This window comes from Falco punctatus (assembly GCF_963210335.1).
Source record: "Falco punctatus genome assembly, chromosome: 1".
NCBI lineage: Eukaryota > Metazoa > Chordata > Aves > Falconiformes > Falconidae > Falco > Falco punctatus.
The window spans coordinates 118,318,165-118,334,962 of NC_137580.1; the positions used below are offsets into that span (position 1 = coordinate 118,318,165).

At 46.2% G+C, this 16,798-nt stretch overlaps 1 pseudogene across 1 annotated transcript; it reads left to right on the forward strand.

The window, feature by feature from the left end:
- Positions 1–53: 53 nt before the first annotated feature.
- On the forward strand, positions 54–16,007 carry LOC308069373 (myosin heavy chain, skeletal muscle, adult-like; annotated as a pseudogene). The gene is made up of 38 exons (XR_013931965.1): positions 54–294; positions 382–525; positions 619–775; positions 2,384–2,411; positions 2,508–2,619; positions 2,713–2,805; positions 2,929–2,992; positions 3,085–3,183; positions 3,290–3,393; positions 3,495–3,633; positions 4,333–4,451; positions 4,569–4,718; positions 5,538–5,708; positions 6,059–6,386; positions 6,521–6,588; positions 7,372–7,459; positions 7,554–7,671; positions 8,253–8,376; positions 8,463–8,599; positions 8,703–8,958; positions 9,354–9,596; positions 9,815–9,991; positions 10,075–10,220; positions 10,309–10,399; positions 10,488–10,877; positions 11,030–11,156; positions 11,336–11,454; positions 11,920–12,116; positions 12,525–12,708; positions 12,795–12,960; positions 13,133–13,257; positions 13,462–13,770; positions 13,871–14,074; positions 14,338–14,463; positions 14,559–14,729; positions 14,816–14,920; positions 15,064–15,159; positions 15,792–16,007. The product of XR_013931965.1 is annotated as a myosin heavy chain, skeletal muscle, adult-like (transcript).
- Positions 16,008–16,798: the final 791 nt, after the last annotated feature.

Here is a 16,798-nt window from a genome sequence, read left to right on the forward strand (position 1 = left end):
CCGGCACAGAAAACTATTGTCTAATTGATTGAAGGTATTTTTTCCCCCTTCAGACTTTTGTTGAGCTGTCTTCAGTAAAGCGCAGACATGGCTTCTCCAGACTCTGAGATGGCTGTTTTTGGGGAGGCAGCTCCTTATCTCCGAAAGTCAGAAAAGGAGAGAATTGAGGCCCAGAACAAGCCTTTTGATGCCAAGTCATCCGTCTTTGTGGTCCACCCTAAAGAATCCTTTGTGAAAGGAACAATCCAGAGCAGGGAATCAGGGAAGGTCACTGTCCAGACTGAAGCTGGAGAGGTGAGTAAAATTCAAGATTCAGATCAGCATTTGATTCCCACTCTGAGCTTTCAGCTGACACACAGAGATCTTTTGTCTCCTTGACAGACCCTGACCGTGAAGGAAGATCAAATCTTCTCCATGAACCCTCCCAAGTACGACAAGATCGAGGACATGGCCATGATGACCCACCTCCACGAGCCCGCTGTGCTGTACAACCTCAAAGAGCGTTACGCCGCCTGGATGATCTACGTAAGTACCAGCAGCAGCCTGCCTTTGGGCAGCCGGGAGGAACTGCTCTGCCAGGCCAAGTGGGAGCCAACGTGCTGTCTCCCTTCCTTGCAGACCTACTCGGGGCTCTTCTGCGTCACTGTCAACCCCTACAAGTGGCTGCCGGTGTACAACCCAGAGGTGGTGTTGGCCTACCGAGGCAAGAAGCGCCAGGAGGCCCCTCCACACATCTTTTCCATCTCGGACAACGCCTATCAGTTCATGTTAAATGGTGAGTTGCTTGATAACCCTTCAAATGACATTGTGGTATACACTTCAGGAAAAATCTTTTCTTTGCAGATAATCTTTGAACAGATGAAATTATATTTACATTATATATGTCAGCTGAGTAAACTAGAATGCCTATCTTGAAATGAGATAAACAGCACATGTGAGAATGTCATAGAAGGAAGTCTAGAAATTAGGTTTTGTAATTGCTGAGTAAAAGGTCTGATGGAAAGCAGAGTTAGCAATGCTAAAGTCATGTTGGTGCTCTATTTTAATAAAAGGCATGGAATCAAACTTACTAACTTAACATCCATATAAGAAAGTAAGAAAAAATCACTGTAAATTGAAGTTCCAAATGCAAATAAGTGCACTATCAGAGCTTTTTTACTGCCTTAAAACTGCAAATTATAAAGGATTGTCAGATGAGGCAGAGAGAGCCTAAAAGGCAGGAGATACAATGGAAAATGGAAGATTGGCAGAACGGCTAGCTAAGAAACAGATATTACTTCTCAAGAATAAGATCTCAGACTTACAGTGAAAAATGCTACAGAAATTTTGGCTCAATGCTTATTAAGGTAGAAGAAAAGAAAATGAATGTTAGTAATTACTGCGGGGACTGGTGGGACAGGACAAAAAGAGAACAAAAAGTGCAGTAGTTCCATGATACCACATTTTGTTAAAAAGTGGAACACTGACATCTTAACTAATGCACCAGTTCTAGTTTTTCACATTAAAAAAGGATATAGTGAACATGGAAATGTTCACCAAAGGACAAAAAAACATTCATAGGCACGAAATAAATTAGGTATGAATAACAAGTAGGTAGGGACACTGATGATAGAGAAGAGAAAACTGAGGGAATATATCACAGAAATTTGTGAAATCAAGTTTGCACAGATATTAAGGGTTGTACAGAAAGCAGAATCAGAATTCATTCTTACTTTCTGCCTAACATTTGAACTGCTAGGAAGCATTAAAACAACTATCAGTTCAAATTTTTTAAAAAGCAAAGGGAATCACAAATTGCATACAAGATACTGAAGTCCTGGATACTTTTATTAAAGAAAATCACATGTCCTAAAGGTCTATTTCAATGACTAAAATTAGGAGACCAATTCATGCAAAGTCTACCCAGACCATTGCATACAATTATACTGTGCCTGGCTCAAAATATTCTTGAAATCAGGAGAACCTATAGTCTTATCTCAGATGGCTCTTGAGTCACCAGAAGGTGCCAATTCATTTTACATTACATGTTTTAGTCACTTTAATCATATTGAAATTATAAAATGATATTAATGATATTTGGGTTTGGTTCTTTCATATATACAAAAATATCGATCTTGATTGAAAGAGAATTATCTTAAAAAGAAGCTAAGATATTTAATCTTACACACATATCCAAATAACAGTTCACTTTTTTTATTTGGGGAACTTAAAAAATTTACGAAATGGATTAAATGCCACATTTTCAAGGTGATTTAACTGGAAATTGGCTATCTAGAATTCCTAAACTCTTAACAAAGCTTCAGTACACAGTTAGTTTTGCTCACAGATTTTGATTTCTTTGCAATTGAGCACCACTAAGAAAAATCTTTCCACCTTTTTGCAGATCGTGAGAACCAGTCGATCCTGATCACGTACGTACACCCCCTGCTCGGGTCCCTGCCAGGCTGCCCGGTGCCAGGGGACCTCCTGCCTGACCACACGCTCTCTGTCTCTCTTTGGTTTGACAGCGGAGAATCCGGTGCCGGGAAGACTGTGAACACGAAGCGTGTCATCCAGTACTTTGCAACAATTGCAGCGAGCGGGGACAAGAAGAAAGAGGAGCAGTCAGGCAAAATGCAGGTAAAGTAACAGGTGCTGGCTGGAACCGATGCTTTCCTCTGTTCCTGATGTGATTTTTGGAAAGGATAAGCAGCAATAATTCTCATCCTGCAGGGAACGCTTGAGGATCAAATCATCAGCGCCAACCCACTGCTGGAGGCCTTTGGAAACGCCAAGACCGTGAGGAATGACAACTCCTCACGCTTTGTAAGTTGTTTTAGGAGAAATTGCTCCTTGTTCTAACAGTAGTGATGGGCTAGTGGCATTCTCACAGAAGGAGACAGCAATGAAACGCCTCCAGGCTGAAATGCCGCTGCTTCTCCTTAACAGGGCAAATTCATCAGAATCCACTTTGGGGCCACAGGCAAACTGGCTTCTGCTGACATTGAAACTTGTAAGTCGCTCTCCTGGCCTGATCCCACTCCTTCCTAAATTCCCAGCTCCATGTGAGTACCAATGCCTGACCCTTGCTACCCTCCTTGGCAGACCTGCTGGAGAAGTCCAGAGTCACTTTCCAGCTCCCAGCAGAAAGAAGCTACCACATATTCTATCAGGTCACGTCCAACAAGAAGCCGGAGCTAATTGGTAGGAAGGGTCTTTATGACTTTTTGGGGATGATTGCTGAGCAGCAGTTCCCTCTGTTACCTGGCTGGCAAAACTAAGCGTCTGCCTTGCCTCTTCCTGCTTTCAGACATGCTCCTCATTACCACCAACCCTTTTGATTTCCACTTTGTGAGTCAAGGTGAGGTCACTGTTCCCAGCATTGATGACCAGGAGGAGCTCATGGCTACAGATGTAAGTGACACAGAAAAGCGGTACCTACTGTACACTTGTTTTGATGGTGACATATGTGGCCTGCTAAGGACATGCATTTTCCTTCATTGTTTTGACTGCAGAGTGCCATTGACATCCTGGGCTTCACTGCTGATGAGAAGACAGCCATCTACAAGCTGACAGGGGCTGTCATGCACTACGGGAACCTGAAGTTCAAGCAGAAGCAGCGTGAGGAGCAGGCAGAGCCTGATGGCACAGAAGGTCCTTAGCAACTGACCCTTTAATAAAGAAATGGGTTTTGGGAAATATTGCTTGTAGACAGGATGAAAGCTATAGCTTAATCAAGTGAAAACTGAATAATGTTTCTTTCAGGGTCCTTGAAGTTCCAAATCTAATTCTCTGACCCCTGCCTATCTTACTGTTACTCCTTCAGTTAGCTTTTTGCTGGGCTAATTTCATGGATCTTTCCATTTATCATGTAGAGGGTTTTAACAAGCTCTTTTAAAGAGGAAGCTTCCCTGGTTGCAGACATAGGCTCTAGCATCAACTCTGGTATGTGCGTACTTCTATTGGCAGCTCAGACCGTGGCCTAGCTATATGTAAATAAAAAAATTGTAAGCTTTCTTAGATATTGTCTAAGATGCCAAGTTTTATTCCTTATGTATTTTTAAATTTTTGATGTTTATGTTTCCTAATCTCTTTTTTGAGATTGTTGTTACAGTTTATGAATTTAGTTAAGGTATTCAAGGAAACCTTTCATACTGGTAACTACTTTCAAAAAAATGTCAATATTGGCTTTCACAGCTTTCCTGTATTCAATATACTTGCTATGATACTAGATTAAAAGACTTGCAGTCAAGAATTTTGAACATTGGTGTGATTTCTGAGACATACACCCATTGATAAAATTCCAGTCCTTATCCAATGATCAATATCTTCTTTGCCTTTCTTGTCTTTCAGTTGCTGACAAGGCTGCCTACCTGATGGGCCTGAACTCAGCTGACCTGCTCAAAGCTCTGTGTTATCCTCGGGTGAAAGTTGGGAATGAATTTGTGACCAAAGGTCAAACTGTGGAGCAGGTAAAATAATTGGTTATTAGGAAAAAATGATTTTTCCTCAGAATACCTCTTCAGACAGTTAAAATTCCTTAAAATTTCTCTGTGCAGTAACTTCTGTGTGTTTCCCCTTTGCTTTAGGTGAACAATGCAGTTGGTGCTCTGGCAAAGGCTGTCTACGAGAGGATGTTCTTGTGGATGGTTGTTCGCATCAACCAACAGCTGGATACCAAACAACCCAGACAGTACTTCATTGGTGTCCTGGACATTGCTGGCTTTGAGATCTTTGATGTAAGGAGCAGGGATTTCACAACAGCTTCATGGAAGGGGCAGTGGGTGTTAAGAAAATTATGACTTCTTTTAATTAAAAGTAATTTTTTTTTTTGTAAAAGGTACAATGATCAAGAGATCTCACTATGAAAGAAGCTGGCCTTTTCAAGTTAGATCTTGACAAGAAAGAAACTAATAGCACAGCATACAAGAATATTAAACTTAGTTAAAACGAAGAAAAAGGAAGTAATCTTTGACAAAATTATATGGGCCAAGGATGTGGAAAATAGTGACAGACATTAGAAATGTTCACACTGTTGGTGAAAATTATTGAAAGAGATTAGGAAATGCTTGTGCAGTTTGTGAAAGAACCCCAAAAGCTTCCATACCAGCTCATGGAAATATCTAGAGCCACTCTCTTAAGAACAAAAAACATTTGAGTATCAAATTGAGGCTGTATTCATGATCAGGGTGTTTGGAGAGGCAGAGTTTAGTAATAAATTTGTTCTTCTAGAAGATAGTGTGCTGAAATTACTAAATTTGCTTTAGAATTAAGGGTTTCCAAAGGGATAAGGATTAATTATCATAATTAAAGTATCCATATTATATGGAATGATAAAAAATGAAAAAAAAACCACCCTCTACATTACAATGACTTACAGGTCTTTTCTCTCTTCAGAGGGCAAGTACAGTCGCACTGAGGGTTTTCTGGGAGAACAGATAGGGAAGGAGCCTTGTGCTTGTCTGAAAAGACAAAAGAAGGATAAGAAATACACAGGGAAAATTCTTGTTGTGATGGCTAAACCCTGACAGCATTGCATGTCTTTCTGTGCCTGGCAGTTCAACAGCTTTGAGCAGCTGTGTATCAACTTCACCAATGAGAAACTGCAACAGTTCTTCAACCACCACATGTTCGTGCTGGAGCAGGAGGAGTACAAGAAGGAGGGAATTGAGTGGACATTCATTGACTTTGGGATGGACCTGGCTGCCTGCATTGAGCTCATTGAGAAGGTATCCTTCCTGTTCAGGTGCACTAGTACTGGAATCCTGTAGTTATTGAGGGATACATAAAGACTTTGTTTATGTCTGGGTTAAAATGGTAAATTTCAGTTATTAAAGTGCTCTGTATTTCTGTAATTTATAATGTTGCCAGCAAATGGTTAAAATTAGTTCCACAAGTAAAGGTGAAACACCAATGACAAAAAATTAGAAACGTCAGTAAATTTTCTGTGACATATTGTCCAGAAAAGAAGAGAAGCAACCTTATATTATGATTTGTTTCACATCTTTCTGCCCTAAGACAAGCCTCTTTCCAACTCAGGAATGTGCTTCTCCATCTTGTCTATTCTAATGTTTTCCAGCCCATGGGCATCTTCTCCATCTTGGAAGAGGAGTGCATGTTCCCCAAGGCAACTGACACCTCTTTCAAGAACAAGCTCTACGACCAGCACCTGGGCAAGTCCAGCAACTTCCAGAAGCCCAAGCCTGCCAAAGGCAAGGCTGAGGCCCACTTCTCCCTGATACATTATGCTGGCACGGTGGACTATAACATCACTGGCTGGCTGGAGAAGAACAAGGACCCCCTGAATGAAACTGTCATTGGGTTGTACCAGAAATCCTCTGTGAAGACGCTGGCCTTACTCTTTGCCAACTATGGTGGAGCAGATGCAGGTCAGCTCTGTGAAAATTGTATTTTCAGTGTGGGATACTGTTGACAGGAAATTAAACAGGAAAACCTGAATGTTAAAAAATTGTTTTCTCTTCTTTAGTTCAGTGTTCAGCTTCAGCATTTTAATATTCTTTCCCCCTCCTTTCATTTATAGAGGGTGGTGGCAAAAAGGGTGGCAAGAAGAAGGGTTCTTCTTTCCAGACTGTCTCAGCTCTTTTCCGGGTACGTACCAGTTTCCTCACTTTGACTCTTTTTACTTTAAGAAAGGGAATTTAAAATATGAAAAGTGATGTTATGACCCTTGAAGTCCTATATCAAGAAAGTGAAGAAGTTCATGTACTATAGGTAAATTTTATTTCCATTTAATTGATGGATAAGTTTCTTCTCTTTTGCAACACTGAATGATATTGTCTTATTAATATATCAAAATGAAAATTCTTTGAAATGGTTGAGGATGTTGCCATTCAGACTTTTTTTCATACCTTTCTATTTTTTAAGCTGAATATGACATTGAAATAGGCAAATTTCTGCTGTTGCACATAGTTCAGAACGTTTTGCCAAACAAAGATTTTTGACTTCTGAATATTTTGAATACTGCTCCATGCATGACTCTTAAGTAACAGTGCATTTCTGAAAAACAGAAAGGTTGGCTTTAAGATTGTCACATAAAAAAACCTAACCAAGACACTGAATAACGAGAGCAAGCATAGGGAATTGTTCGTAATTTTCAAAAGCATGAGTCTCAGGGTATCAAACGACTTATATCCCAGTTCTTGTAAATAGTAAATTATGATGACACAGTAACCAAATTGTATTTACTTTTAATAGTAATATTCAACATTGAAAAATGGATGAAGACATAGCTTTTCTACATTAAAATGGAAATTTTGTAATCTGGTTTAAATCTGACAAATAATTAATTCCTTTCCACTGATGAAGCAGTTGCAGCTGCAGGGATGCAGATCTTTAATTTGTTGACCTAAACTTTACCTTATAATCTCACAGGAGAACTTAAACAAGCTGATGACAAATCTTCGCAGCACTCACCCCCATTTTGTACGATGCATCATCCCAAATGAAACAAAAACACCTGGTAAGCGAATGCAATAGGAGGAAAACTCAAGCCACAGAAGCGCTTTCCCTGAGTATCAAACAATGGGGAAGTCATTAACGATGGCGTTTGTTAGGTGCCATGGAGCACGAGCTGGTGCTGCATCAGCTGCGGTGTAACGGCGTGCTGGAAGGGATCAGAATTTGCAGGAAAGGGTTCCCCAGCAGAGTCCTGTATGCTGACTTCAAACAAAGGTAACAGCGCTCCACCTTTCTCCCCATTCTTTTCCTGTTCTATACCTTCCATGTCCTAAATGGCTTAAACATCAGATTTACTACAGAGTATACTACATACACTGTAATCAAATCACATTAGTTTACCTCTGTAAATGGTGACATACCATAAAAATTTCCTTCACCCATCCACTCCATATTTGAACAATACATGTTTCCACCCCATGTCCTAAAAATGCCTGTGAACTGTCTTCAGGGAGATCTGTCCCTATCAATGACGTAGTCAATTGTTGCTGAAAATGACCAGCCGAGAGCTGTTGCTTAGAAAAGACCAAGTATCGTAACACAAATATTTTAAGAAGGAAATGAACAGTAATATAAAAATATTTCACTGCCAGTTCATGATGATATGACATGGCTGATGATCAGGATTTCTTTGGGCTCTGAGGTAACAACATGAAATCTTCACTTACACTGTCTTGAAAAAATGGACTATCTCTAATGCATGACCGTACCCACTCAGACTTGAGAAGACTGAGAGGTTCACTTGCAGTGGGGGTTTTCTCAATGGAGATATCTTCATGTTCTACTTTCTCCTACAGATACAGAGTGCTTAACATAAGCGCTATTCCAGAAGGTCAGTTCATGGATAGCAAGAAGGCTTCAGAGAAGCTTCTTGGGTCCATTGATGTGGATCACACTCAGTACAGATTTGGTCACACCAAGGTAGAAACAAGTCCTTCTTTCAAACACTATGTGCCTCTGCCATGCACTACATGAGACTGATGTGCTACAATGCTCCCTTTCTTAAGGTGTTCTTCAAAGCTGGACTGATAGGTCTGCTGGAGGAGATGAGAGATGAAAAACTAGCAGAGATTATGACCAGGACACAAGCCAGGTGCAGAGGCTTCCTGATGAGAGTGGAGTATCGGAAAATGGTGGAGAGGAGGTAGACATTTTTCACCCACATATTGTGTCCTTTGTGTCTTGGCTAATTGAGTCTACATTCACCACCCACAAAATATGCAATAGCCATGTGAATTTTATTTCAGGGATGCCATCTTCTGCATCCAGTACAATGTTCGCGCATTCATGAACGTGAAGCACTGGCCCTGGATGAAGCTGTTCTTCAAGATCAAGCCCTTGCTGAAGAGTGCAGAGTCTGAGAAGGAGATGGCCAACATGAAACAGGAGTTTGAGAAAACCAAGGAAGAGCTCGCAAAGTCTGAGGCAAAGAGGAAGGAGCTGGAGGAGAAAATGGTGGTCCTGCTGCAGGAGAAGAATGACCTGCAGCTCCAAGTGCAGGCGGTGAGTGTCACCACCCGTTTGTCCCTGGGAAAAGGACAATATACAGTCAGAGTGCTTCAGAATACTGTTTCTGTCAGGCAAAAGGACTCCAAGCCCTAGCTCCTGCTGAAAGTAGTAACTGAAGTGACCGCTGTTCTGTCGTGCTTGTGGGTGCGTGAGGTGTTGTCATAGCTACCCTCTCTGTGAGGCATTTTTAAGAGACACAGAAACCTTGGAATCGATAATGATTCCAGATGACAAGGCTTGCAGTGGGCCAGTAGGCAAGATCTTCCAGTTGCTGGAGTGGAAGTCAGGTTCAGCCCCCATTTTAACACATGCCTCCTCAGTAACGCAGAAGACAGGGTGGAGATACTTCAAAACATTATAACCCATGAAAATCTCTGTCTCCCCACCAGGAAGCCGATAGCTTGGCTGATGCTGAGGAAAGGTGTGACCAGCTCATCAAAACCAAAATCCAGCTGGAAGCCAAAATTAAGGAGGTGACTGAAAGGGCTGAGGATGAGGAGGAAATCAATGCTGAGCTGACAGCCAAGAAGAGAAAACTGGAGGATGAATGTTCAGAGCTGAAGAAAGATATTGATGACCTGGAGTTAACGTTGGCCAAAGTGGAGAAGGAAAAACATGCCACCGAAAACAAGGTACAAACATGGGGAGTCACATGAAGGGCAAAGGACAGATGCCTCCCCGATGAGCCTGGCATCCTCAGAACAAAGCTAGGTTTGGGACATACCAGGAGCACCACAGCGGGGCAGCCCAAATACACGAGCTCCTGGCTAAGCACTGCAAAGGGAAAGTGCCACTGCATAAGCAGTCAAGTCTTCTACACAGACATTTGGCACTTTCTCACAATCAACAGGTGAAAAACCTCACAGAGGAGATGGCGGCCCTGGACGAGACCATTGCCAAGCTGACTAAAGAGAAGAAAGCCCTCCAAGAGGCCCATCAGCAGACACTGGATGACCTGCAGGCAGAGGAGGACAAAGTCAATACGCTGACCAAAGCTAAGACCAAGCTGGAGCAGCAAGTGGACGATGTAAGCACGGTTGTCCAGAAGAACAGGGCGGGTATAGATTATAGAACTGGCTGGTAGAGCGCTGATGGTTATCTTCTATTCAGCTGGAAGGGTCCCTGGAGCAAGAGAAGAAACTGCGCATGGACCTTGAGAGAGCAAAGAGGAAACTCGAAGGAGACCTGAAGCTGGCCCAGGACAGCATCATGGATTTGGAGAACGACAAGCAGCAGCTGGATGAGAAACTGAAGAAGTAAGCGTGGCTGTGGGGCACCAGACTGTGGGGCTGGTGCGCTTGGGGGGTTTTGCTCAGACGCTAACAGAGTTTGCTTTGCCCAAAGGAAAGACTTTGAAATCAGCCAGATCCAGAGCAAAATTGAGGATGAGCAAGCCCTGGGCATGCAGTTACAGAAGAAGATCAAGGAGCTGCAGGCAAGTGTCTGGCCCTTCCCCTCTCTCAGCCAGTCTCAGGTCGGGAAGGAGGAGGGCATGGGTGCGAAGGGTGCCTAATGTTCCCCAGGCTCGTATTGAGGAGCTGGAGGAGGAAATTGAGGCAGAGCGAACGTCTCGGGCAAAAGCCGAGAAGCATCGGGCTGACCTGTCGAGGGAGCTAGAGGAGATCAGCGAGCGCCTGGAAGAAGCCGGAGGGGCTACCGCCGCTCAGATTGAGATGAACAAGAAGCGTGAGGCAGAATTTCAGAAGATGCGTCGCGACCTGGAGGAGGCCACGCTGCAGCACGAAGCCACGGCTGCGGCCCTGCGCAAGAAGCACGCGGACAGCACCGCTGAGCTTGGGGAGCAGATCGACAACCTGCAGCGAGTGAAGCAGAAGCTGGAGAAGGAGAAGAGTGAGCTCAAGATGGAGATTGACGACTTGGCCAGTAACATGGAGTCTGTCTCCAAAGCCAAGGTATTGAACTGCGGTGGCACATGCTCACAGGGCCGATGTATGGCACATAGGCTATGTCTACCAGCCACATTCTCATTACAAAGGTCCTTGCTGTCAGCACAGGGCAGAGTCCAGGTGTTCATCTCCTCTCCTTCCTTCTGTTTGCTCCCTAGGCAAACCTGGAGAAGATGTGCCGCACTCTGGAAGACCAGCTGAGTGAGATTAAAACAAAGGAGGAACAGAATCAGCGCATGATCAATGACCTCAATACTCAACGAGCTCGTCTGCAGACAGAATCAGGTGAGACATCCTCATTCCTGAGCTTCACTGTGAGGACCTGCATGCCGTGAGGATCCCACAGGGTGCAAGATGATTCCTGCTATAACCTCTCCCGGCCACTCCTGATGACGTGGGCTTACATGCAGAAACCGTCGTATTGATAGTAGTCGGGCTACCTTTTTTCTCTTTACCCTTACCAGGTGAATATTCACGCCAGGTGGAGGAAAAAGATGCTCTGATTTCTCAGCTGTCTAGGGGCAAGCAAGGATTTACCCAGCAGATTGAGGAGCTCAAGAGACATCTGGAGGAAGAAATAAAGGTCCGGAAGCACCCTACTGTCCGCAACCTACATCACCTCAAAACCATCCGCAGAATCCTGTCCAATCCAAGACTGGTTTCATATTCTTTCCCCAAAACGCATGTAGTACGGGAGGGAACACCAGTAACACACATACCCTCACTCCTAAGCTAGAGAGGGAAGGAAGCGTAATGGTTTTGACCCTGGAGGAAGTAGTCCACAAGGCTTTCACGAGATCCTGACAATACTCTCTAGGACAGGATGCAGACACGTGTGTCAAAGCGTTTAGAGCAACAGCAGGTTACGGACCCCAGAGCCCTGGTCACTAACACATCCTGACCTTGCAGAACACATTGATGAAGGCTTCATCAGCTCCCAGCTTTGCATTTGCCTAGTTAGAGTATCAGCCCAATTTCACTGTCAGTTTCACTGTCAAGAGGCATCTCAAGGCAAGTATTCAGGTTACCGATCCCTTTGTTTCCCCAGGCCAAGAACGCGCTGGCCCACGCCTTGCAGTCTGCTCGCCACGACTGTGACCTGCTGCGGGAGCAATACGAGGAGGAGCAGGAAGCCAAGGGGGAGCTGCAGCGCGCCCTGTCCAAGGCCAACAGCGAAGTGGCCCAGTGGAGAACCAAATACGAGACGGACGCTATTCAGCGCACGGAGGAGCTGGAGGAGGCCAAGTACGTGGGAAGTGGGATGTCAAACGGCTGGAGAAGACTGAGGCTGTCAAGGGAAAGTGGAGTCTCTGGGAGTGGGTTACGACAGGGGTGGGACAAAGGCAGGGATGTGTTGTCTTTGTGGTAGAGGGGTCAGAGGGAGAGACAGGAAAGTGTGCTGTGGAAAAAGTGCAAACTGGAAGGACAAACGTAGCCCTTAGGGCTAGAAATGCGAAAACAGTCTGAATACTCCTTAGGTGCTAGGACACAGAGTGACAGAACCTGTAGGCAGCATGCAGTCTTGGAACAGAAAAAACACTGTGAAAGGCACTGGGCTCAGAGCCCCCAGAAGTGGCCAGCTGCCCTCTCACGGAAGTACAAAATGGGCTGCCCTCTGGTCTCTGACCTGGAGCTGTACTTATCTCCCCCCAGGAAGAAGCTGGCCCAGCGCCTGCAGGATGCAGAGGAACACGTTGAAGCCGTGAATGCCAAATGTGCCTCCCTGGAGAAGACAAAGCAGAGGCTGCAGAATGAAGTGGAGGACCTGATGATTGACGTGGAGCGATCAAATGCTGCCTGCGCAGCTCTGGATAAGAAGCAGAGGAACTTTGACAAGGTCTTGTGGGCTCCAGCCCTGGGGTTCCTGGGCAGAGCGTCCCCTCCCGATTGCCACATCCACGCTCACGTGCCATTTCCCTTCAGATCCTGGCAGAATGGAAGCAGAAGTATGAGGAAACGCAGGCTGAGCTGGAGGCCTCCCAGAAGGAGTCTCGCTCCCTCAGCACGGAGCTGTTTAAGATGAAGAATGCCTACGAGGAGTCCCTGGACCACCTGGAAACGCTGAAGCGTGAGAACAAGAACTTGCAGCGTAAGTCCCTGGCCCTCTGCTCCTGGCTGGCCTTTCCCACTGCCCACCACTACCCACCGCTCCACAGGGGTCTGTGCCTGCGTGTCTGCAAAGATGCCCGTCACCTTGGTGCGGCAGGGCCCTTCCTGTTCTGCTCCGTGCCTGACCGTGCCGTTGGCCTTTGCTCCCACAGAGGAGATTGGTGACCTCACAGAGCAGATTGCAGAGGGAAGCAAGGCCATTCATGAGCTGGAGAAAGCCAAGAAGCAGATTGAGCAGGAGAAATCTGAACTCCAGGCCTCGCTGGAGGAAGCTGAGGTACACAGCATTACTTATGGCTCTCTTACATGTCTTGGATCTCTGTCTCGTTGTAAGCACTGCGGAGTCATTGCCAGGCACAGGAGGAAAAGAGTGTTTGTATAAAAGCGTGGCAATATTATCTAAACGTGGCATTCCTTTATCCTCAGGGCTTCGGGGTCAACATTTGTCTTATGAAAAGTATTCCTGTTCACTCTTTCCCAGGCCTCCCTTGAACATGAAGAGGGGAAGATCCTGCGCCTCCAGCTTGAGCTCAACCAGGTGAAGTCTGAGATTGACAGGAAGATAGCAGAGAAAGATGAGGAGATTGACCAGATGAAGAGGAACCACCTCAGAATTGTGGAGTCCATGCAGAGCACACTGGACGCTGAGATCAGGAGCAGGAATGAGGCCCTGCGTCTGAAGAAGAAGATGGAGGGAGACCTGAATGAAATGGAGATCCAGCTGAGCCATGCCAACCGCGTGGCTGCAGAGGCACAAAAGAACCTGAGAAACACGCAGGCCGTGCTCAAGGTCCGTTCCGCAAAGCTACAGGGAGAGAAATGACGTCCCTGACAATTCTGGTGCCCAAGCGCACACTACCACCTTACCATTTCTCTTGTCCCTTTTACAGGATACCCAGATACATTTGGACGATGCTCTGAGGATGCAGGAGGACCTGAAGGAGCAGGTGGCCATGGTGGAGCGCCGAGCAAACCTGCTGCAGGCTGAAATTGAGGAGCTGCGGGCAGCCCTGGAGCAGACGGAGCGGTCAAGGAAGGTGGCTGAGCAGGAGCTTCTGGATGCCACCGAACGAGTGCAGCTCCTCCATACCCAGGTCAGGCACTGCTCTGGAAATTAGTCCCATCCACAACACAGAATGTGATAGTTATGCATCTTGTGAGTGTTTGCTGTGTAAACACATGCAGAGCCACGCCGTCATAGGGCTGCTCCAGACAGCCACCCATGTCTGGTTTGCAGCTGTGGCCCTAAAGAGGACTCTTGTGTTAAAGACTTTCAAGAAACAATACTCACACTTTTAGCTCTTGGTGTTGAGGCATTACGTCTGACATTACAAATCCCGTCTTTCCTGTTGCACAGAACACCAGCTTGATCAACACCAAGAAGAAGCTGGAGACAGACATTACCCAAATCCAGAGTGAAATGGAGGATACGATCCAGGAAGCCCGCAATGCTGAAGAGAAGGCCAAGAAGGCCATCACAGATGTGAGTTGGGGGCTCCCTTCAGTGCCCATGGTGGGCGTATTTTCCCTCACATGGTCTTCAGCCCCGCAATGGCTTTGACCCTTTGCTCTCATCAGGCAGCCATGATGGCAGAAGAGCTGAAGAAGGAGCAGGACACCAGCGCCCACCTGGAGAGGATGAAGAAGAACCTGGACCAGACGGTGAAGGACCTGCAGCACCGTCTGGATGAGGCCGAGCAGCTGGCTCTGAAGGGAGGCAAGAAGCAAATCCAGAAGCTGGAGGCCAGAGTGCGTGGGGCTTTTCTTTGTGCATGAGTGAGCACGCCACGTTAGCAGCCAGCAGGGAAGCTCCAAAGATGGGCTTCTCGTTGCAGGTGCGGGAGCTGGAAGGGGAGGTTGATGCTGAGCAGAAGCGCAGCGCTGAAGCCGTGAAGGGTGTGCGCAAGTACGAGAGGAGGGTGAAGGAGCTGACCTACCAGGTAAGGCAGGAGGCCTCCCTCAGTTGACAGGGTTTTCTCACAGCAAGTCAGATTTTGTGCACACCATCCCCAAGGGGAATTGTTAACCTCATCCAGTGCAGAACCAGTAATTCACGCTCTTTCCTGCTTTCCAACCACTCCAGTCTGAGGAGGACCGGAAGAATATTCTCAGGCTGCAGGATCTGGTGGACAAGCTGCAAATGAAGGTGAAATCCTACAAGAGACAAGCTGAGGAGGCTGTAAGTATTGCTCAAAGGATGGGCCAGAGCCACCTTCCAGTAGGGCAGCACGCTCATTGAGATGGCTATGAATACCAGGAAAGGGGCAGGAAAGAAACTCCCAAGACACAGCAGTCTTGGCCACACCATTGAGTATGGTGTCACGAGGCCTTGCTGAGTTCTGCACACCCTGAGGCAGCCAGGGACGAACGGAGGGAAGGTCTGCAGCCTGTTGTATACAGGAGGTCAGACTGAACAGCCCCGGGTGCCATATCCACTGGCTGAAGTTAACTGGAGGTCATGAATCTCTGCTAGTAAGGATCAGCAGAAGGCTTCAGGGTCTTTCTCACCTTAATAAATCACACGGATGGCTGGGCAGCAAGTACTGGGAGAGTAAGTACACAAATGACAAATGCAAGTGACAAAATTGCTCTTCAAGAGTGGCACAGGACTGGTCATGTTTTTCACAGAGGGCTCCTGAGTAAGGGAGGATGAGGACGTCACGGTGAGGCTTACGTGTAAGCAGTGATGGGTGGTGGATGGAGATTTGTGCCTTCCCCCAGGGAAGAGCCACAGCCCCAGAACGCCAAGGCACAGGTGGAGTGAAACCCCTGCCCTGGGCTCCTCACCACCAACTCCTTCTCCCCACACAGGAGGAACTGTCCAATGTCAGCCTCTCCAAGTTCCGCAAGATCCAGCACGAGCTGGAGGAAGCCGAGGAGCGGGCTGACATTGCAGAGTCGCAGGTCAACAAGCTCCGAGTGAAGAGCCGCGAGTTTCACAGTACGAAGATAGCAGAAGAGGAGTGAGGATTCATGAGGCAGCAAAGTGACCCGAGGGCTGCACAAAATGTGAACCTCTCGGTCTCTTTCTTCTGTAATTAGTCTTTGTACCCACCTCAATGTCTAGAGAATAAAGGCCGTAGATTGCTTTGCATACGAAGCAGGACTAGCTTCTTCTCAGACTCTTTTGCTATTTTTGTCCCCGTAGTTATCTATGGGATCCCATTATTCCTTGGCGGTTGCTGGATGTTTATCTTGTGTCCATTGGCTGTCCGATAGGTAGCACATGCTTTTATTTCACAGTCGGTTAAAAGTACAAGTAATAATGTATCTCGGCAAACACTTTTTCCTGCGTTCAGACCCCAATCTGAACAACAGAAACACACTGGGTATGTACAGCTGCAAATTCTCATGTAGTCTATCATCCATCTCAGCTGGATTATTCTTATGCATTATGTGTTGCCCCTGCATTAAAGACACATGGATGGTGTCATGATATAGTAGAAGAAGAACATATGCAGAGATGTCTGCCTGAGCTGGTAGTCTCATCACATCAACAGCTCTGTGCCTCGAGGTAACTTCTGTCCCTTGTTTTCAGGAAGACCAGACAGCCCTGAAGTATTTTCTCAGGAACCAAAGGGACTGAAGGAGCTTTGGGTGAGGCATGAATGCTAACTGAACCGGACACAGGTCAGAAAGCAATGACGACTGAGGAGCAGCTGGCAATGAAGGGAAAGCAAGAAGCACGTTAGGAAGTGGAGGACGGAGTACGTGTTGATGCTGAGTACTTCTGACAGTGTACTTCTTCCCAGCCCTGCTGTGCGTGTGGTGGTGGTTGAAGCAGGAGCTAGTTCCTGCAGTGAGCACAGGGCCTAGCA